Source organism: Myodes glareolus, chromosome 6, assembly GCF_982192425.1.
Source record: "Myodes glareolus chromosome 6, mMyoGla1.1, whole genome shotgun sequence".
In the NCBI taxonomy this organism is placed as follows: Eukaryota; Metazoa; Chordata; class Mammalia; order Rodentia; family Cricetidae; genus Myodes; species Myodes glareolus.
The window spans coordinates 97,125,853-97,144,629 of NC_142031.1; the positions used below are offsets into that span (position 1 = coordinate 97,125,853).

At 40.1% G+C, this 18,777-nt stretch overlaps 1 protein-coding gene across 5 annotated transcripts in view; it reads right to left on the reverse strand.

Moving 5' to 3' along the window:
• Positions 1–18,777, reverse strand: part of Lclat1 (lysocardiolipin acyltransferase 1) — a 122,154-nt gene that overhangs the window by 87,643 nt on the left and 15,734 nt on the right. The window lies entirely within an intron of this gene.

Consider the following 18,777-nt stretch of genomic DNA (forward strand, 5'->3'; position numbering starts at 1 on the left):
ATATGAGTTCATAACTCATTAAAAACGCTAAACTATTGTTCAGTTTTCTATTACTTACACGCGTGATATTATGACTGTGATTAAAATTTTCATGTCTTAATTTTATACAAAAAATATTTTTTAAATATGTCATTTAAGGCTGTGACTAAAGTTTTTCTCAGATAATGTCCCTTCCCTTCCTGGCTACAAAACAATTCAGTCTTTATTCCATGAGCAAGAGGTACTTAATTTCATCTTCCAGTTCATCTACTCATCAGTGTTTGCCTACCAGCCTCAATTAGGCTTCATCCTACACTGTCACAAAGTTCAAACACGAGCACGGGTTACCTGAAGTGAGCAGAGCAGAGCAGTTTTTCAGTCAGGATAAACTATAAACAGCAGCTAAGTTCAAGCCAGCCTGAGCTACAAGCAGGATGAATGGAGAAAGAGAAAGAGAAAGAGAGAGAGAGAGAGAGAGAGAGGGAGAGAGAGAGAATGAGAATGGGGAAAGAATGAAAAAATTAATTTGCAAGTTAAAATACACTCTGCTACAAAGCATTTTCTAAAGCAAGGTCCCAAGGAGGGAATACATGGATCTCCCTGGGAAAGGAAAATAATAGAGGAGATCTCCTGGTTGAACTGGGGACAGGGTGCATGAGAAATTGAGAGATCAGGTGGGGGGGGGGTGCTGAGAAAGATGACTGGAAAGGGGGCCTTTACCCTTTAGGGAGTTGATGCAAGGAAAACTTCCAGAAGTCTACTTCTGGCAGCAGTGGATGCACAGCCTGAGCAGGCCATCCGCTGTGATCCAATTGGTGACTACTTAGGTTGTCATGGAGAGCCTTCATTCAGTGACTGATGGAGGCAGATTCAGAGAGCCAAGGAAAAACACTGGGCCAAGCTCAGGAGTTCTGCTGAGGAGAGGGAGGAAGGAACAGGGACATCAGGAACATGGCAAGAAAACTCACAGAAACTACTAGCCTGGCTCACGGGAACTCACAGAGTCTCAACAACCAGGGAGCCTGCATGGGACCAGCCTAGGCACTCTGCATATGTGGCACTTGGTCTATACATGGGATCCCTGGTGATGGGAGCAGGACTGTCCCCGGTGCTTTGGCTGGCTCTTAGGAACCTATTCCTCACATGGATTCCTTGCCCAGACTGAATACAGAGCAGGTGCTTGATCTTGTGGCAGCTTGATATGCCATGCCTTGGGGACACCCAGGAGAGGCCTGGCCCTTTCTGAGCTATTATGGAGGATGGGTGGATTGGGTGGGGGGAGATAAATTGGGAGGAGGGGGAGGAAGTGGAAAGACAGGAGGGAGGGGAGGCTACAGTCAGGATGTGAAATTAAAAAAAATACTAAAGCAAAAAAAATGACATAATAGACACACTGTTCTACTTATCCATCATAACAGTGGCTCTCAACCTACCTAATGCTATTCTTTAAAACAGGTCCTCATGTCAGAGTGACCCCAACCATAAAATCATTTTTGTTACTATTTCATAACTGTAATTTTACTACTACTATGAATCATAATGTAAATACCTGATATGCAGGATATCTGATATATGATCCCTGTGAAAAGGTTGTTCAACCCCTAAGGGGGTCACAACCCATAGGTTGAGAACCACAGCATTTAGATTAGAAGGGAGTATTTCGTTACCACTACAAACAGAAAAAAAAAAAAAATTGAACATGTTGGCTCACCATGTAATCCCAGCATTTGAGAAACTAAGATAGGAAGATTGTTTCATGTTTGAGGTCAGCCTAGGTGTAGCTAAGTCCAAGGCCTTGGCTACAATGTTGAGATCTTCAAGGGGGGGGGGGGGGGAGAGAAAGGCAACAAAGTAAAATGATTTTTTTGCTAGAAAAAGTCAAGAGTTATTCAACAATAAATTTTGGTGAAATCTAAGAGTATTAAATTTAAGCACTAAAGAAAATGAAAGTTTACAAGTATTTATGACTAATGGGCATATGAGCTGATGAAAAACGAAAGGCTAATGCGTAACCTCTAACAAAAGCAGGGCTCTTTTACAAGCCAGTCCCCATTTCTCCCCCTCACGCTAGTAATGGCGAGTACTGGGAACCAAGCACTGCACAGTGCCCCTTAGAGTACAAGGAAACTCCATGTACTGTAAACCTAGCAAACAGCTTCAGCAAGTTGCTACCGCTCACGCAATTGTTCCCCATGCATCTTCCCGGTTAGTTTAAAATTAGTTGGCCATGGGAGGACCAGGCCAAACGAAGGCAACTCTTCCTGAAGAACAGCTATTGATGACGGCTACCATCACTGGCTTCGGTGGCAAGGCCTATCTCTCACTGCAGTGTTTGCAGTGGAAACAGCTCAAGTATTTGCTGGTGAGAGATCACACTGTGCTAAATGGAATGACCAGCAAAATCCACTACTGTTAGTCTGTTAATGTTTAGACAACTTAATTAGTCAGGTTCTGAAAAGATTCTGTTTAAGTGAAAGCTGTTTTTTTTTAACTTAACAAACACGTATCATTGATATAGTAAAGTATCTAAAAAGTTATTTTCACAAAGAGAAAGAAATTTCAGATACTTAAATTTAATTTGCTCTGCACATTTGGAAATCTGAAATTCTATTTAATAAACTGTTCAAATTTTAAAGTGAAGCAACTTAAAAAAAAAGAAAATTTGGAAAATGTGTCACTGTTATATTCTCGCACAAGCATACACAGCCATACACAGTGCAGGGCGGGGGTAAAAGGAGGAGGAAGTTAGCTGAGCACAGGCATCATAGCTCTTCTTCCTGGCTGTGAACAGAGGCCGGCTCCTACAAGCTCCTGCTGCCTAGACTTCTCCACCATGATGGACTGTGTTCTGGAGCTGTGAGCAGAAACAAGCCCTTCCTTAAGTTGCTCTGGTTGGACATTTTGTCACAGCACATGAAAAGACAGGAACATTGCTGAGGTCCAGTAAGTTCATAAACTTAAATAGAGTCACAAAGTGTGGCAGGCTGTATTTTCCAAAGATAGCTATTAAAAAAAAAAAAAAAGCTCCTATGTTCTTTTTTTAACAAATGTTTCCTTTGATAGTTTAGATTGTTAGAAAACAATGCAATGGTCAGAACAGAATCCTCATATACCATGTATCCACATTCCCCTAGTAGAGGATCATAACATTAGTTTCATACATGTGATGGCCATAGGAATCAAGATGAATGCCTTTGTATTAATTACAATGCATACATTGTTTACATTGCCTTAGTTTTTACTCAAGGTTGTTCTTCTGTGCCAGAGACCATCAGGACGCCACAGTACATTTAGTTGCTACGTCTCCTAGGCTTTTCTCGGCCACGACTACTTCTCAGACCATTCTTGTTTCTAATGACTATAAAGACAAAAAGCTGATGTTTGACAGGGTATGTTTTAACCACAGTCCTAAATTAATGGCTTGTCTTTACACTGTAAAAAGGCATCCATGTTGGTCAATGCAGTGAGCCTGACATAGCAGGCAGACCACACTTTGGAAGTCGTCCCTATGGCAATGCTTTCTTCCAGAGACTGTCTCAGTCTGCAGTATATTCAGTATGTGAACGGGCAGCAGTGGTGTGTAAGACCGTATGACTTCTAACTGTAAGTACAAATTGTTCTGATGACAGGACTAAAGAAAGAGCTGTGTTAACTTAGCTTTTTTAAATTGCTATATGCCCTTCCTGCTATGTTATGTAATTTTTAATTCAAATCCTATTTGCTTCCATTGAATGGTATGCATGCTTGTTAAGTGTTATTAGATTCATTACACACATTATTTAGGGCTAAGTTGCGGCCAGTGCTAACTATAACAGGCTCAGGGAAATTCTGACCTACACCGATTACAATTCTATTTATAAAGGAAAAAACCGAAACCACAGGAACAGTGCTGTGTTTGGGACGCATGTGTAACTGCCAAATGCAATCCCTATTTAGATGCTGGTCTTACTGCAACACTGTAATTTAAAAAAAAAAAAATGAATTTCTAAGTGATTTGAGATGAAATAGTCTTTGAATAATTTTCAAGGCTTAAAATTATTTTCCTGAAAAGGTAATTCGTTTTTTAATTAAAACACTAACTCTAGAAGTTAACAGATTGAATATTCAATTTTATTCTTAAATGGAAGATGTCTCTGATATTCAGAATCTCTTAATTCCTAACCAAGGAAAAACTACTAGGGGTCAAAGGCCAATGCTAAGTTCCTAAAGCCCTTTATGGATGATGCAAACACTACTAAGTGGGTTGCTAAGACTCTTCAAGTAAGTCGTGCCCCATCTACAGTGACTACCCAGGGTGTTCGGGTGGCTATCCACAGCCTGTTCCTCACCACTACCTCCTCTTCAGTCAGTCACAACCAGCTATTTTTTATTTTTGTCCCTGACATCACATCAAAACTAGAGCACTTCCACGCTGCTGCATCCAATGGCAGCTTCCCTCATTTTCGTCTACCTCTTAGGGATATTCTACACGTCACTCCCTCTTGGGAGTTCAGGCCTCGCTCAACTTTTGTGACACTACTGCCGCAATATTCTACCAGCTGGGGTTGCTCTTCCTCTACCATAAGACCTCTAAATCTGAGGTATTCTACTCCTTGGGCATTGGCTGTCTTCTTGCATCTATCTCTTTCTGCTCCTTTTCTCCATTGTAACTTCATGGTGATCTTTCACTGTGGATACTGAGCACCATCCTCTCCACTGAGCCCCACACTCTAGTTTGCTGAACACTTGGACAATGAGCATGACTGTCTAGTGGTTCTATCCACCAGAGCACACTCAAAACCAACACCCTAATCCTCATCCTTCTCTTAGTGTTCTGTTGCTCACAATCTTTCTCCACCAGATGACTGACCAAGAAATTTACAAGTCAAGTTTACTCTTCCCTTTCCCTCATTCTCTAGATTCCCTCAAGTCATCAAGGGGCCTGGTACCTTTGTCTCCAATCCTAAATCCATCATTCTTTTGTTGCCACCATCTTTGACAAAACACTCATCTTTTGCTCACACCACTATTGACATCCTTTCTTTCATTCTTGGTCAAATGGCCAACATGTCTGTTCCTTTCCTCATACTGTAGACAAATGTAAATCTGATTGTAACATTACTCAGTTCTAAGGATTTCAATTGTCTTTCTTTGGTTTTTTTATGGTTGTGAGTGTGTCAATCAATCTAAATTATCTAGAGTCTTGGGGATTGCAATCCAAGAGAAACAGGTCTAGAAACCTCCAAAGAGTTACGCTGAAGAAGGAAGGGAAGTGGAAGTTTTCGTAGGGATTGAGAAGGTATCGGGGCTACACGGCCAACAGAGGATAAAGACAAGAAAATGTCCACAAAGCAATAACCATCTGATACTGTTTTCTACGTTTGGGTACAAGCAACTCTCTGGCTATTCCCACATCAAGATGACCAGAGTCCAAAGTGTAGGCACCAGCTGCAGACCTGCACTCCTACTTCCCAGTGACCTCTTAACGCCATTTTGAGAAGCTCATTTAATTATTGCTTTCAAGCAATTTCTCTTTTATCTTACAAGGGCTGTCAGTACTGTTCACGGTTACATCCCTGGCATCGTAACCAGCACACATAGAAAGCTCCGTTTCTACTACTTAAAAGGCTCAGTTTTAAAGTGGGGGGAGGGGCAGTCAGATAAGATGCTACAGTCACTTTGGGGAAAGAGTCAAACAAATGTGGTTCAGTGGATCAAAATGTCATTCAATACCACTTTTGAATTCATATCCTTTCTGGGTAAAAGTCACATTACAAGAAATAGCACAACAGAAAGGTAATGTCACTTTATATCCAGAGTATTTTCTCTAGCTGTCAATATGCCTTCATGTTTTGCCTCAATGGATACTGATACAGGAAGCTATTTTACAGATATGACCACTAAGACTCAGAGAGAGAGATGAGAGGGTAAAACCACAGATTTTTAGTGGGGTACCTGAGATTTAAACCTAGTTCTTGTGACATCCCCAATAAGCCCTTTCTTGTTTCTTTTACTGTATGTATGCGTGTGTGCTGCTGCTGCTGCTGTTGTTTTGGTATACATTTTCAGTCCTTTAAGTCTGAAGACATAGGCACTCCCAATGGCAAGAGGGATGTCTAAAAGCTGGAGAAGAAATGCCAAGAGACCCCAGGCATAATCTGCAGTCACCTAAGTGCTGGCTGTCAGCTTTGGTCAAAGAAGTTTCTTTTTGAGGCCGGCAGTACTAACTACAGAGATGCATAAATGATCAAAGTGTTGGGAACAAGCAACGACTAAATGTTCAGTCACAAACAGGATATTGACATCATCCCCTCCAAGGCTCAGAGAACATCACAGGGAGAGTAGTAGAAAGGATGGAAGGCTGGAGGACGGGGTGGTGCTGTGCAGTGCTGTTCTCACAGGGCACACAGCTACGGCACTCCAACTCTCAGCAGTCATGATCACCTGTACAAGATTGGGCCTGTCAACATCCTGTCATGGGAGGTAGGGCTCACAGCGTCCACGCTCCTCTGAGGATTTCTAGTTAGTTAAGGGCTCCTGGGAAAAGAAGACACACTTTCTTCCTCAGTGGTGTAGCCACAGGTAAGGTGATCACACTCTCCTAGAAATACCCTCTCACACAGACTCCTGTCAACAACCCTAAGGAACACACTGGAAAAACAAGACAGGAACTGGACGTTAGGAAGAGAAGATTAATCAGCATAGGAAGGGGACAAAAGGGAGTAATGGGGGTGAATAGGATCAACATACAATCACGCATAAAACTGTCATAACGAGGGGCTGGGGAAATGGCTCAGAAGTTAAGAGCACTCGCTACTCTTTCGAAGGTCCTGAGTTCAATTCCCAGCACCCACATGGTGGTTCACAGCCATCTCTAAGTAGATCTGGTGCCCTCTTCTGGCATGCAGGCAGACTACTACATACATAATAAATAATTTTTTTACAAAAAATATTGTCACAAGACCATTATGCATAATATATGCTAACAAAATATTAAAAGATAAAGTATCTGCTGAAAATATACAAGCCCTACATATACAATCTGATGAGTTTTTACGAAGTAAGTACAAGATGAAGACAGAGCACTGTTTGCAACCCTAGAGCCTCCTGGTTCCAGCATGCCCCTCACAATGATTACCCATTCTAAATGGCAGCCATGATTCTAATGTCTATGACCATAACATGTCTTAACTATTTTTTGGCTTTATTTAGATGATACTACAAAGTACATATTCTTCTGAATTCTACTTCTTTTATTCCTCCTGCCTATGTGAATCATTCATTAAGAAAACTTAGGAAAAGTGTGGCCTTTTGTACTGGTGTATAGTACTCACTGAACAAACACAGTAAAGTGAATATCTAACCCCTGTATCCTTCTAGATTTAACTATATGAGTGGTGACATTATGAACATTCTTTTTTTGTGTGGAAGAAACTCAGATTCAGAAATGGAACAAGGACTTCATCAAAGAAGCAGAACAATTAGGCAGCCCAACTAGATCCCACAAAGCATTTCTGCTTTGCTATGTACTCAAGTCAGAAAATCTATCTGAAGCTTAAAATAAAGGTTTTAATACTCATGTGATACAAAACCAAATATTGGTACAAATACTACGCAAAATATGACTGTAGTATGTGGCTACTACAGTTACTTAATTAAAAACTTTTAAAATAAAATTCAATCTTAACCTAACTTGTGAAAGCCAATAAAGACTATTGACACTTAGGGAGGGAATGCTTTCATGCTAGGTCTACTTTACAGATACTTGCCTAATTTACTGTCAAATAAAAATGTGACTCCCAAATGAAAAATTAAATGTGGAAAGACAAGACTTGGCTCATGAGCAAGGACATTCCAAAGTATCACATTTTGAGCCAGAATTTTCTCACTAGAACTGTAAGACACACAGTGATCAAGTTTTCACGTTAACCTACAAGAGCCAATTGACTCAGACATACCTGAATACAGCACTAGTAACAGTCTCAATCACGGGGAACAGAGCCTAACTTGGAATTGTGGTCTATAACCCTGTCTCCTATCACCCCAACCAATGTGTTAACTCTCCCAGACTGTGGGAGACCCTGCTTATCACCCTGTCTTTTCTGTCAAACACCTTTGTGACTGGCTTATGCCTATTTTTTACTTGTCAGTAACACTCTTAACTTTAAATGATCTGTGTCCAGATCATAGGACACAGGACTCAGAGCACAATTTACTTCTTAATTTGTACACTTTTTTTAAGTTCCTTTTGACATTTTTTCACAGCTAGAAAAACCTTTGAGAACAAAGGACTGAACTAGAAAAATAAGAAATCTTTAAAAGAAAAGTGTTCTGTTTCAACCAAAAGGCAGATGGACTCCGGTGGGATTTTTTTTTCAGCTTCTCCTTTCATTGAAATGTTCTCTAGAACATTTCCTCAGTTCTTCCAGACTTTAAATCCTAGACTGGACACTTCTGAGCTACTATCTTTCAACTAGGAAAGCTCCCAGCTTTGTTCCTTAACACAATGTCTCTCATTTCTCAGTTTGACTCTAGCTAGAAAGTGGGGAGATATGGTTGAAAACTAGTCCGTAGGCACACAGAAAACGGAAGAGTGAGAAGGCTAAAAGGGCCAGGTGAGTCATCAGTCACCACCAACCTATAACCTAGTTAAGTACAAGTTATTGACCATATGAATACACTGAGGCAATTAAGAGCTTCATTTAAAAAATACACAATATTCCAGAAATGAGAAACATCTCCCTTGCACAGAATATATAGCATCTCTGATTTTCTGAAGACTTGTCTTATTCCAGTAATTAGACATATCCTAAATTGTGTACACATAACAAAGCCTGCCCTGAGTATACACAACTACCTACAACCTAGAATATTAAACACCTAGTTCTAATCTGAGATTAACTCATCTACAGATAGAGAAGTGAATTTCAACTTAGTCAGCAATAAAAAATAAAAAGACATGACCCAATGCAGAGGGGATTAAATGGCACTGGAGACCAAAAGAGCCCTTAAAATTATGAACACCTTGAAAGATTTGACACCTATATTAGAAATCACTTCTCCAGATCTCAAAGGTTTTAAGGAAAGTACACTTAGGAAAGACTGCATCAGTCTGGCACAGAAGTCTTTATAAGGAGCCTTACAGGATGAAAACTAAAACCAATTCTAAAATTCAAACAGGCTTCAGAATCTGCCACTCCTATTTATTTATTTGTGACAGGGTCTTGGTGTGGGAAGTCCTTTTGTCTATGTGTTGCTTTTATTGGTTAGTGAATAAAGCTGTTTCAACCAGTGGCTTAGCAGAATAGAGCTAGGCAGGAAAGCTAAACTGAATGCTGGGGAAAAGAAGGCGGAGTCAGTGAGAAGCCATGTAGCCACTACCGCAGACACACTGGAACCTTGCCAGTAAGCCACAGCCACGTGGCAATACACAGATTAATAGAAATGAGTTAACCAACGATGTAAGAGATAGCTAGCAATACGCTTAAACGATTAGCCAAGTAGTGATTTAAATAATATAGTTTTTGTGTGATTATTTCGGTTCTGGGCAACCAGGAACGAACAAGCAGCCACCCCCAACAGGGTCTTACCATGTAGCTCAGGTTAACTTTGAACTAGCAATCCTCCTATCTCAAGCTCCTAAGTGCTAGAATTGTGTCCAGATTAAAACACGACTTCTACAATTGAAACTCACAAGAAACCACACAATTAAGTGCAACAATGTAAAGATGATGCATCAAAAAGTTTAAAGTTAGGGGTGACAGCAGCAGTCCTTCCCTATACTTGAGAGATGGTGCAAGAGAACCAGTCCAAGGGCAGCCTTGGCTACATAGAAAGTTCTAGGTCAGTTAGGGCTACTTGAAAACCTGATTCAACAAGCAGAGAGACTTCAGTTCACCTGACTGAGACAACTAGGTACTTCTAAGAGAGCTGTCAACCTGCTACTCACCCCACTGTTAACTTACATGAGCAGGTCATACATAGTTCTAATACTTTCCATACAACCTTGGGCAAATTATTTGACCTCTCTCAACTCAACTTTTTTGTGGGTTGTTTTTTTTTTTTTTTTGATATTTTGCTTTTTTTTTCTTAACCAGAATCTCAAGTGGCCTAGGCTAGCCTTGATCCTCCTGGTTCCACTTCTCAAGTGCTGAGACCACAGTATGACCATGGCATTTGGCTCTCGATTTCTACACTAGGAATAAAACCTGTGCAGGTTAAATAACAAGGAAATGGACCTGAGCGGCTCTGGGAACCATCTCCCATACACGGGTAGTTACTTGCAGTCAAACCCACAGCTGAAATGTGGGACTCTCCAAACTCACACAGCCCTGGGGAAATAGATACACCACACCAGAGGTGCTCAGGATACAAGGTCTAACTGGAGCCGCTGAGCTGAAGAGATTTTCAAGGCAAGAGCCACTGAAGTCAGTAAGATGAATCAGAAACAGTCAATATTTGTTGGAATATGTTGGGGTCAGAAACTTGCCATGTTAGCACAGCATGTAAGGATTGTTGGAATGCTCCTTGTGAAGATTTCATTGTACTGGTTACTGCCTCTCAATCATGCTTTTGAAAGGCTAAATTCACTAGAAGGCATCAAATATCAGAAGAAATCACATCAGAGAAAAACATTAAAAGGAAAGATTCAGCATTTACTCAGAGAAGTTGTACCCAACTATACAGAACACACATTATGTTCAGGAGGAATTAATTGAAACTTGTGACAAGTTAGGTAAAGGATACTGGGGCGGCATTCCTGTGTGGTGACAGACCAGTGGTACTATTGGAAAGCCTGGGCTCTTTCCAATCCCTGTGCAATCTTTGTGACTTCATGCACGCTTCTTGCTTTTCCTGAAAGCCATGCACACGACACAGCACTCTTTTTCCTTGCTGTGGACACCAGCTGTTCCCTCTCTCCCTCAAAAAAAAAAAAAAAAAGAAAAAGAAAAAGAAAGGAAGGAAGAAAAGAAAAAAGAAAGAAAAAAGTCACAAATACAAAGGAAAAATTTTGAAAAACTATCCAGTTTCTAGAAGACCAGCAAAGAAAATTTAGACCTAGGTCTGTATATAATCAAATATTTAAAGTCAAATTATTTTAAGATGCTTTTTTTATTAACAACATAATGATATGGCTATAAAGTCATGGAATTCCAAACGGATCCACAGAAATGAACTCAAATACCTCACAGCTCTGCCTACCACAACTCACAGTAACAAATACCCCAAAGCTCCACCCACCACCAATGAGTAACAAGCAAATACCCCAAAGTTCCACCCACAACTACAGTAACAGGCAAATACTCCAAAGCGCCACCCTTCACAAATCCCAATAACAAGCAAGAGAAAATCTGGAACCCATCAAGCACTTCCTCCACCTCACTGCACAACCCTACACACCAGGAGTGCCTAGAGAGGCAAAGGTTCCACTGTCAGGTAAAAGATCCAGCTGACTTCAGTCTCTCCCAAGCCCTCCTCCCCCACTAAACACCATCATGTGCAATCCATTTCAACATTCCTTCACCCCACATAAATTTGTGGGCTGCTTTACTTTTCCTTTGAACCAGTTAAAGCATGTGCTTGATCCCACACTGACTATGAGTTACATGAAATCCTTAACACATGTTTATTTATTTTCATGTCTGTCTGAGTCCTCATACTCTAGACAACTTTGCTATTAGGAAGCCACTACTTAGTACTGTGATATCATCACAATTAGAAACTCCTAACAGTGAAAGCAAATTACAATGGAAAGACCCACCTCCCAAGCACATTAATACACGGGTCTTTGGCTTTTGAAAAGCATCAACCCTTTGTGAATTTGGTCGGTGGAATTAGGCACTGAGCACTGGATGAAGACAAAAAGCTGGGTTTAAACCCATCTTCAGAGTGTAGACAACATGAAGAGGGTTTCAGCATCCCGCTGCCCTACTTACCTTTACTGTGCACTTAGGAGTCCTTTGAAACAGGTACACCAACTGAGGAAAACACACACAATCCAAAAGAACAATTCTCTTTACAAAGAAGTATGGTACACGTGCACTGTGAAAGGTTCTCAAACTGCCCCCGTCCTTTAAATACATCCATGTATCAAGCCATCTGTACAGTATTTTATTTCATGAAGGAAGAAATTAATACAAAAATCTGTTTAGTTTCATAAAGTTCTAAGACTATAATTATGGAGAACTATTATGCAAGTGAAGGCATGAAAAAGGTATAAACAACAATGGAGTACAGATGACCCAAAGCAGAACGATCAAGTGGTATTGAAATCATCAAGTCCTCCCCTGCTTTCCATACTCCCAAAATTAACTTAAAAAAAGCAAAAAAACTTGCCTGGCAAGAAGGCTTAGCTGAAAGGTGCTTGCTGTACAAACCTCATTCCCTGAAATCTGGTCACCAGAACCAATGAAGAGAGAATCAACCCCGGAAGTTGTCCTCTGACCTCCACATGTGCATCATGGCATGCATGGGCCTGTACTCTATACACACACACAAACATACCAATAATCATAATAGTTTGTTAGAAATAATCCTTAAAAAGAGCCTCTCCACTGACGCAAAATAACTACAATTAAACCAAATTAGGCCAAATCAAAAATGCCCACGTTTAATAAATGATTCCATCCCAGGTGGCTAGGAGAGCATGGCAAGGACAGACAGACAGACAGACAGAGTGGGGAGACACGCAAAACCCAAAACCACTTTTTTTTCTTCAGTGCAAGCCTAAATAGCCTATGGGAGTAGTCCTGACCGTCCCTTGGGAGGGGTCAGCGCTTGGCAGGCTGGGAGTTGGAGTCTGAACCAAGAAAACTCCCAGGCCAGGAGTTATAGTTAACTTTAAATCATAACAGATTTTTTATTTAAATTCTTTTCATTGGGTGTATTAGTGTTTGCTTACATGTGAGCACATCTATGACACAGTGTACATGTGGAAGTCAGAATACAACTGGTGGAAGTCAGTCCTCTCCTTCTACCATGTGCATTCCAGGGATCAAACTCAGGTTACCAGTCCTGGCAGCAAGTGCCTTTATCTGCTGAGCCCTCTTGCTACCCCCTGTAATAAATTTAAACTCCTTTTACTTACAAGAGATACTTGGCCTATTTTCTTTATTCAAAACTGTCTTGTATGTACATTTGTATTATATATAATATATGTATTGCATATTACACATACACAAATGTCTTGCATTTACATTTAAATATGCAGACATATATAACATATATAATCATATAATTCTCACACATACATAAAGCCTGGCTCATCAGAACCTATCTAAGTGTTATCAAAATACCCACAAAGACAAATCATAAGACAGTTTATCAAATGCAATAACTATATGTGTTCTGACTCTAGGGCACTTGTTTTCCTAGGATATGAGACAAATTTATTCGGATTCAGCTCTAGAAGCCACGGTCCTTCTTTCCACTGTAAACAAAAGAATCAATAAAAGAAACTGATTTGCAAGGCAGTGGTGGCACAAGCTCTTATTCCAGAACTAGGGAGAGAGACAGGCAGATTCTCTGTTAATTCAAGGCCAGCCTGGTCCAGGACAGCAAGTTCTAGGACAGGCTCCAAAGCTACAGAGAAACTCTGTCTCAAAAAACAAAAACATAAACAAAAGAAACTGGCTAACTCTTAAAGAGAGATAAGATACACATGCAAAGGTGTTTCAAGTTTCAAAAGGTTAAGCTGGGCAAGCTTTCCCTTTCTGAGAGCAGTGATAAAAAGTGAATCATTAGAAGCAAATGCCAAAATCCAGGGTGAAGGCAGGTAGAATTCTCCATTCTGTGAAGCCTTGAGCTACCATCTCCTTTGCTTTCTGTGTACTCTAGATCATGAAATGCCAATTATAAAAATTACAACTGTGGGGGCTGGAGAGATGGCTCAGAGGTTAACAACACTGACTGCTCTTCCAGAGGTCCTGAGTTCAATTCCCAGCAACCACATGGTGGCTCACAGCCAACTGTAATGAAATCTGGTGCCCTCTTCTGGTGTGCAAGCATACATGGAAGGAATGTTGTATATATAATAAATAAATAAATCTTTAAAAAAATTACAACTGTGTGAAAATTTCATTTTCTAAAGAAATATTCTAAAATTTGGGACCAGCAAAAATAATAAGTTACGTTCTCAAAGGTTAGCAATTAACTCAACTTCTAACAATTTTACAAATTTAAAAGCAAAAATCATAGTCCAGGATAATAGACTTAATAAGTAAAATCAAGAACACAAGGACAATCATTCTCACCATTGCTATCAACCCTGAGGGGAGTTCTAACCAGAACTAGTTATAGGAAATAAAATTCATCCAAGGGCTGGAGAGATAGCTCAGCTGTTAAGAGCACTGACTGCTCTTCCAGTGACCCTGAGTTCAATTGCCATCAACCATATGGTGGCTCACAGCCACCTGTAGTAAGATCTAGTGTCAACTTCTGGCCTGCAGGCATACATGCAGAAGAACATTGTATACGTGATAAATAAATAAATCTTAAAAAAAAAAAAAACTCATCCAAATCAGAAGGGAAAAGGTGATTTCTACAAGACATGATCCTACGTCTGGAAATCTCAGAAAAAAATTTACAAACTCACCAGAGGAAGGAGCTAATCAATTCAGCACAGCTGCAGGAACAAAATTCAACACACAAAACTCAACTATAAGTCACATTTGGAGGTTTGTGCCCATAATCTCAGCTCCTGAGAGCCTGAGACACAAAGATTACCATCAATTCAAGGCCAGCCAGCCTTGACTACCTAGGGAGTTTCAGGCCAGTGTGCAGTTTATAGTAAAATCCTACCCAGAAAAAGGGGGAGAAGAGGTGAAAGAAAACCAAGAGAGAACTTAAGAAAACACTGACCCTACAAGCACACTAGCAGTAATATGCCTAAGAATAATTCAACCAGAGAGCTAAGTCTTCAAAACTGCTACAAATTACAAACGACAAAGCACTGCCAAAAGAAATGAAAGACAAGTCAAACATTTAGAAAGAATCCCACATTTATGAATATGGCAATAAAATGCAAAGTAATTTATAGATGCAATATAATTTCTATCAAAATTCCAATGTTTTCTTCCAGGCATGTAAAAAACTCTCAATTTCGTAATAAATGTAAAGGAGTTCGAAGTAGCCAGAGCAGTGCGGAAGAACAAGAACGCTGAAAGACTGGCGCTTCCCACTTGCAACAAACGTACAGGAATCAAAACAGGACACCATTGGCATAGAGAACCAGCAATAATCAGTAATGAAACTAGCCAAAGTTGAACTCTGATAGCTAACTAGCAGAAGAGAAATAACTAGTGTTTGTTACTAACAGGAGACAGGTAGCCCGTCCCTTAGGGCACACAGGTTTCCTGCATCTGTGGTAACAAATCCCCAGTGGCTTAAAATAAACGTATTCTCTAATCCTGGGACCCAAATAAAATCCAGTGATATTATTTCAGATTCAGGTACATGTTCAGGTATATGTCATATTTCCTCCACGTTGTAGAAGGAACAGCTCTTGCCTCATACAGCTGCTAAAATTCCTTGAGTGTGACCATCTCCTTCCAACCTCTGCCTGTGCGGTCACTGTTCCTGCTCTTCTGTGCATTATGTCCCTCCACCTCCCCCTTTTAGGGTATATGTGACCTCCTGGAGGACCCATCCATGTAACTCAAGATCTTTATCCTATTCCAGAGCTCCAAATCATCAAGAACTCTTTGTCATAAAAATAATGCATCTTAGCTTCCAGATTTTAGATTACAAGGTCACAGGCCTTTTTCCCACTGAAACTTGAGCATCTCATCAGGTGTATAAAAAGCTATCACACAGCAAAGACAGCTGTACTTTGAATACAAGAGTTTCATCTATTCTTTATAAAGAGGGTGCAATTCTGCTCAAATGCAGATTATCCTGAACTACCTGCAAGCACATATCTGAACCCAGCTTTCCTTCTGCTACACTAGCATAGCAGGGTCTTCCCCTCACAAGCAGGACCTGCAGAGCTGGGTAACACTAACTAAGGCTTTAAATAAATCTGAAGCAAGCTACTCTCCAAAGGCAACAAGTTTATTTTTACCCTCTAAATTTTTCCAGACAATTTCAAGGCCCACTAGCCCTTGAATCTCCTCCAGAATCAAGCAGTTTTCATTCCATGAAATCAAAATAAATTCCAGATGAATTAAAGAGTTACATGTAAACTATGAAAGCACTAAAGAATTAGAATAAAATATAACAATAGGAAAAATGGGCAAAGAATCAAAATAGTCACATATGAGAAAATACACAAAAATTAAATTAAGGCAGCATGAGACATGTTTTCAATTACTCGTTTTTTCCTATTTGTCAGTGATAATCTACAAAAGTGAGCACCGAGGGAAGAGGACAAACACTGTTATTAAGGACACTGCAGATGGGATCCTTTAAAAGTGAACACACAGGAAGGAGGACAAGCACACTATTACTAAGGACAGTGACAGACGGGCTCCTTTAGCAGTGAGCAGAGAGGGAAAAGGACAAGCACACAGTCACTAGGACATTGATGGCCAAGTTCCTTAAAAAGATAACATAGTGAAGCCAGTACTTTTTAAGTGCATATATATTTATACTCAAAAATATCATTCAAATTTTCTATCTTAGAAAAATAATCATAAAAATGAGAAACTATCGTAAAGATCATCACTGATGACTGGTGTTGTAGCTCAATGGAGGCCATGAATTCAATCTCAACACAATAAATACATAAATGAATAAATAATTTACTGGAGTAGTATGTAAATATGAATATCAGAAGAGCAAAATGTCCATCAATAAAGAAATGGGGGCTGGAGAGATGGCTCAACAGTCATTAGTGCTTACAGCTCTTCTGAGCTCAGTTCCCAGCACCCAAGTCACATGGCTCACAACCACCTCCAACTCCAGTCCCAAGGAACCCGATGCCCTTTTCTGGCCTCTCCCAGCACCTACACTTACGTGCTCATAACACACACACACACACACACACACACACACACACACCCTACAGAAAATAGAGAAATGGCTAAGCTACGATCAACAGTCACATAAAGGAGTACTGTGGGGTCAGTTTTAAACAGTGAAGTTACAATTAAAAAGTCATCAATGAAGTAAAAGGAGCAACTGACAAAATTATAAATAAATTATTCTGTTGTTAGTTAAAGGAAAGACATCCTCCCAAACTCTACATATGATGCTTATATATTAATAGAAGTCATGGCGAGGAGCATAATTTAGGAAAGATTCTGGTAATATAAGTTAGTGAAAACAGTAGGTACAAAGTTGTATAATTATATCTAAAAATTATACAACATAAATAAGTTTATCAATTATCTGAATAGTGTGATTTTAATTGTTCTTTATATATTATTTTTCCCAAAGTGTAAAAATGTTACATAGCACAGCTAATCTTCAAATAAGAATCAACTAAAGTTTCTTTGTCTTCAAAGCAGAAGAACAAATGACCAGCAGTAAATTCTTATGCTCTGAAGAGTGAGGAAAGCTGTCACAAACCTACCCTTCTGAATGCCAAGATAATTATACACGGTTAACAATGTGTGTCCACATTTAAAATACTTATCACCTTAACCAACTTAAAGAATACGACCTTCTTCAGGCTGCCTATTTTGATATTCACTTTAATGTTTCACTACTAAAAGTTTTTGAACATTCTAATTTAAAGCTTCCTTTGGCGAGTTCAGGTAACATAAAAATATTTCAGGCCTTGTTTTTAGTAAAATTGTGACTGATTAGCATACTTAAACAAATGAATGTATCACTGGTTGACCCTAAAACAGCTTTCAGCATTTTTAAAAGTGGGGCAAGAACCAAGATCTGGCAAACATTCAACTAGAAAAACATATCACAGCCTTTTAAGAGGAGGAAAGAGATCCTGCCTCAAGAAAAAGCTGCCTCCAGATAAAGTAAGGCAGCCTCTGCTTCAGCTTTAATCCAAAATCCCCTCAATCCCTTTAGCTCACTTTCTTCCTGCCTAGGAGCATCACCTGCCCAGTCACAGGTCTCAAAATCCTACAGTCTCTTCAGGTCAAACTCAAACAGCCCTGCTCCATGAAGCCGCTTGTCCAAGACCTACTCACCTGGTCAGTATGTGCTATTTTTATGCCAACATCCTTTTCCTATATTCTGACCTCCCATTATATTTTACCAGGGGCCAGAACCCACACATTCCATTCCTAACTCAACTCCTGCAGACACAGAATGGAGCGGCCTACCAAAAAACACAACAGGTGTTGATTTTGTTCCATATGAACAAAATATGGGCAATATTACCACTTTGGGCCTTGACTGGCTGCCTTAGGAGTATTGTAATAGGGGGAGCAACTAAGAAGTCCCTGAGTTCAAAAACAGTGGCCAAGCTCTGTGGTCCATTCAAGTAATCCCAGCACTTGGGAGTGCAGGCATGGCCCTAGGCTTCAAAGCAGACCCTGTCTCAAAACAAAAAAGAAAAAATGCAAAGATCACACCTGCCAGGTCAGAGGAGAGTTTTAATCTCCAAATCAAGTTGCCTCAGCACAAAGGATTAAAAAATAGGTCTGTGGTCAGAAAGCATGGAATTTTCCCAACAACCCCTGGTTTTGTGGCCCTGGACTAGTAGGTCTACACCTTCCCTAGCAAAGGGTCAAGGGAGATAAAAGCGGGCATTACCTTTCTAGGGTGCTACATGAAATGATGCACATAGCACCTAAAAGCGTGCACACACTACATTGACACCAGCCAGATGCCCTACAATTTCTATTTGATTCTGATACTCATTGTCTGGAGGTAAAATCAGATCCAGCAAGGTAAAGAGCAAGAACCTAACAA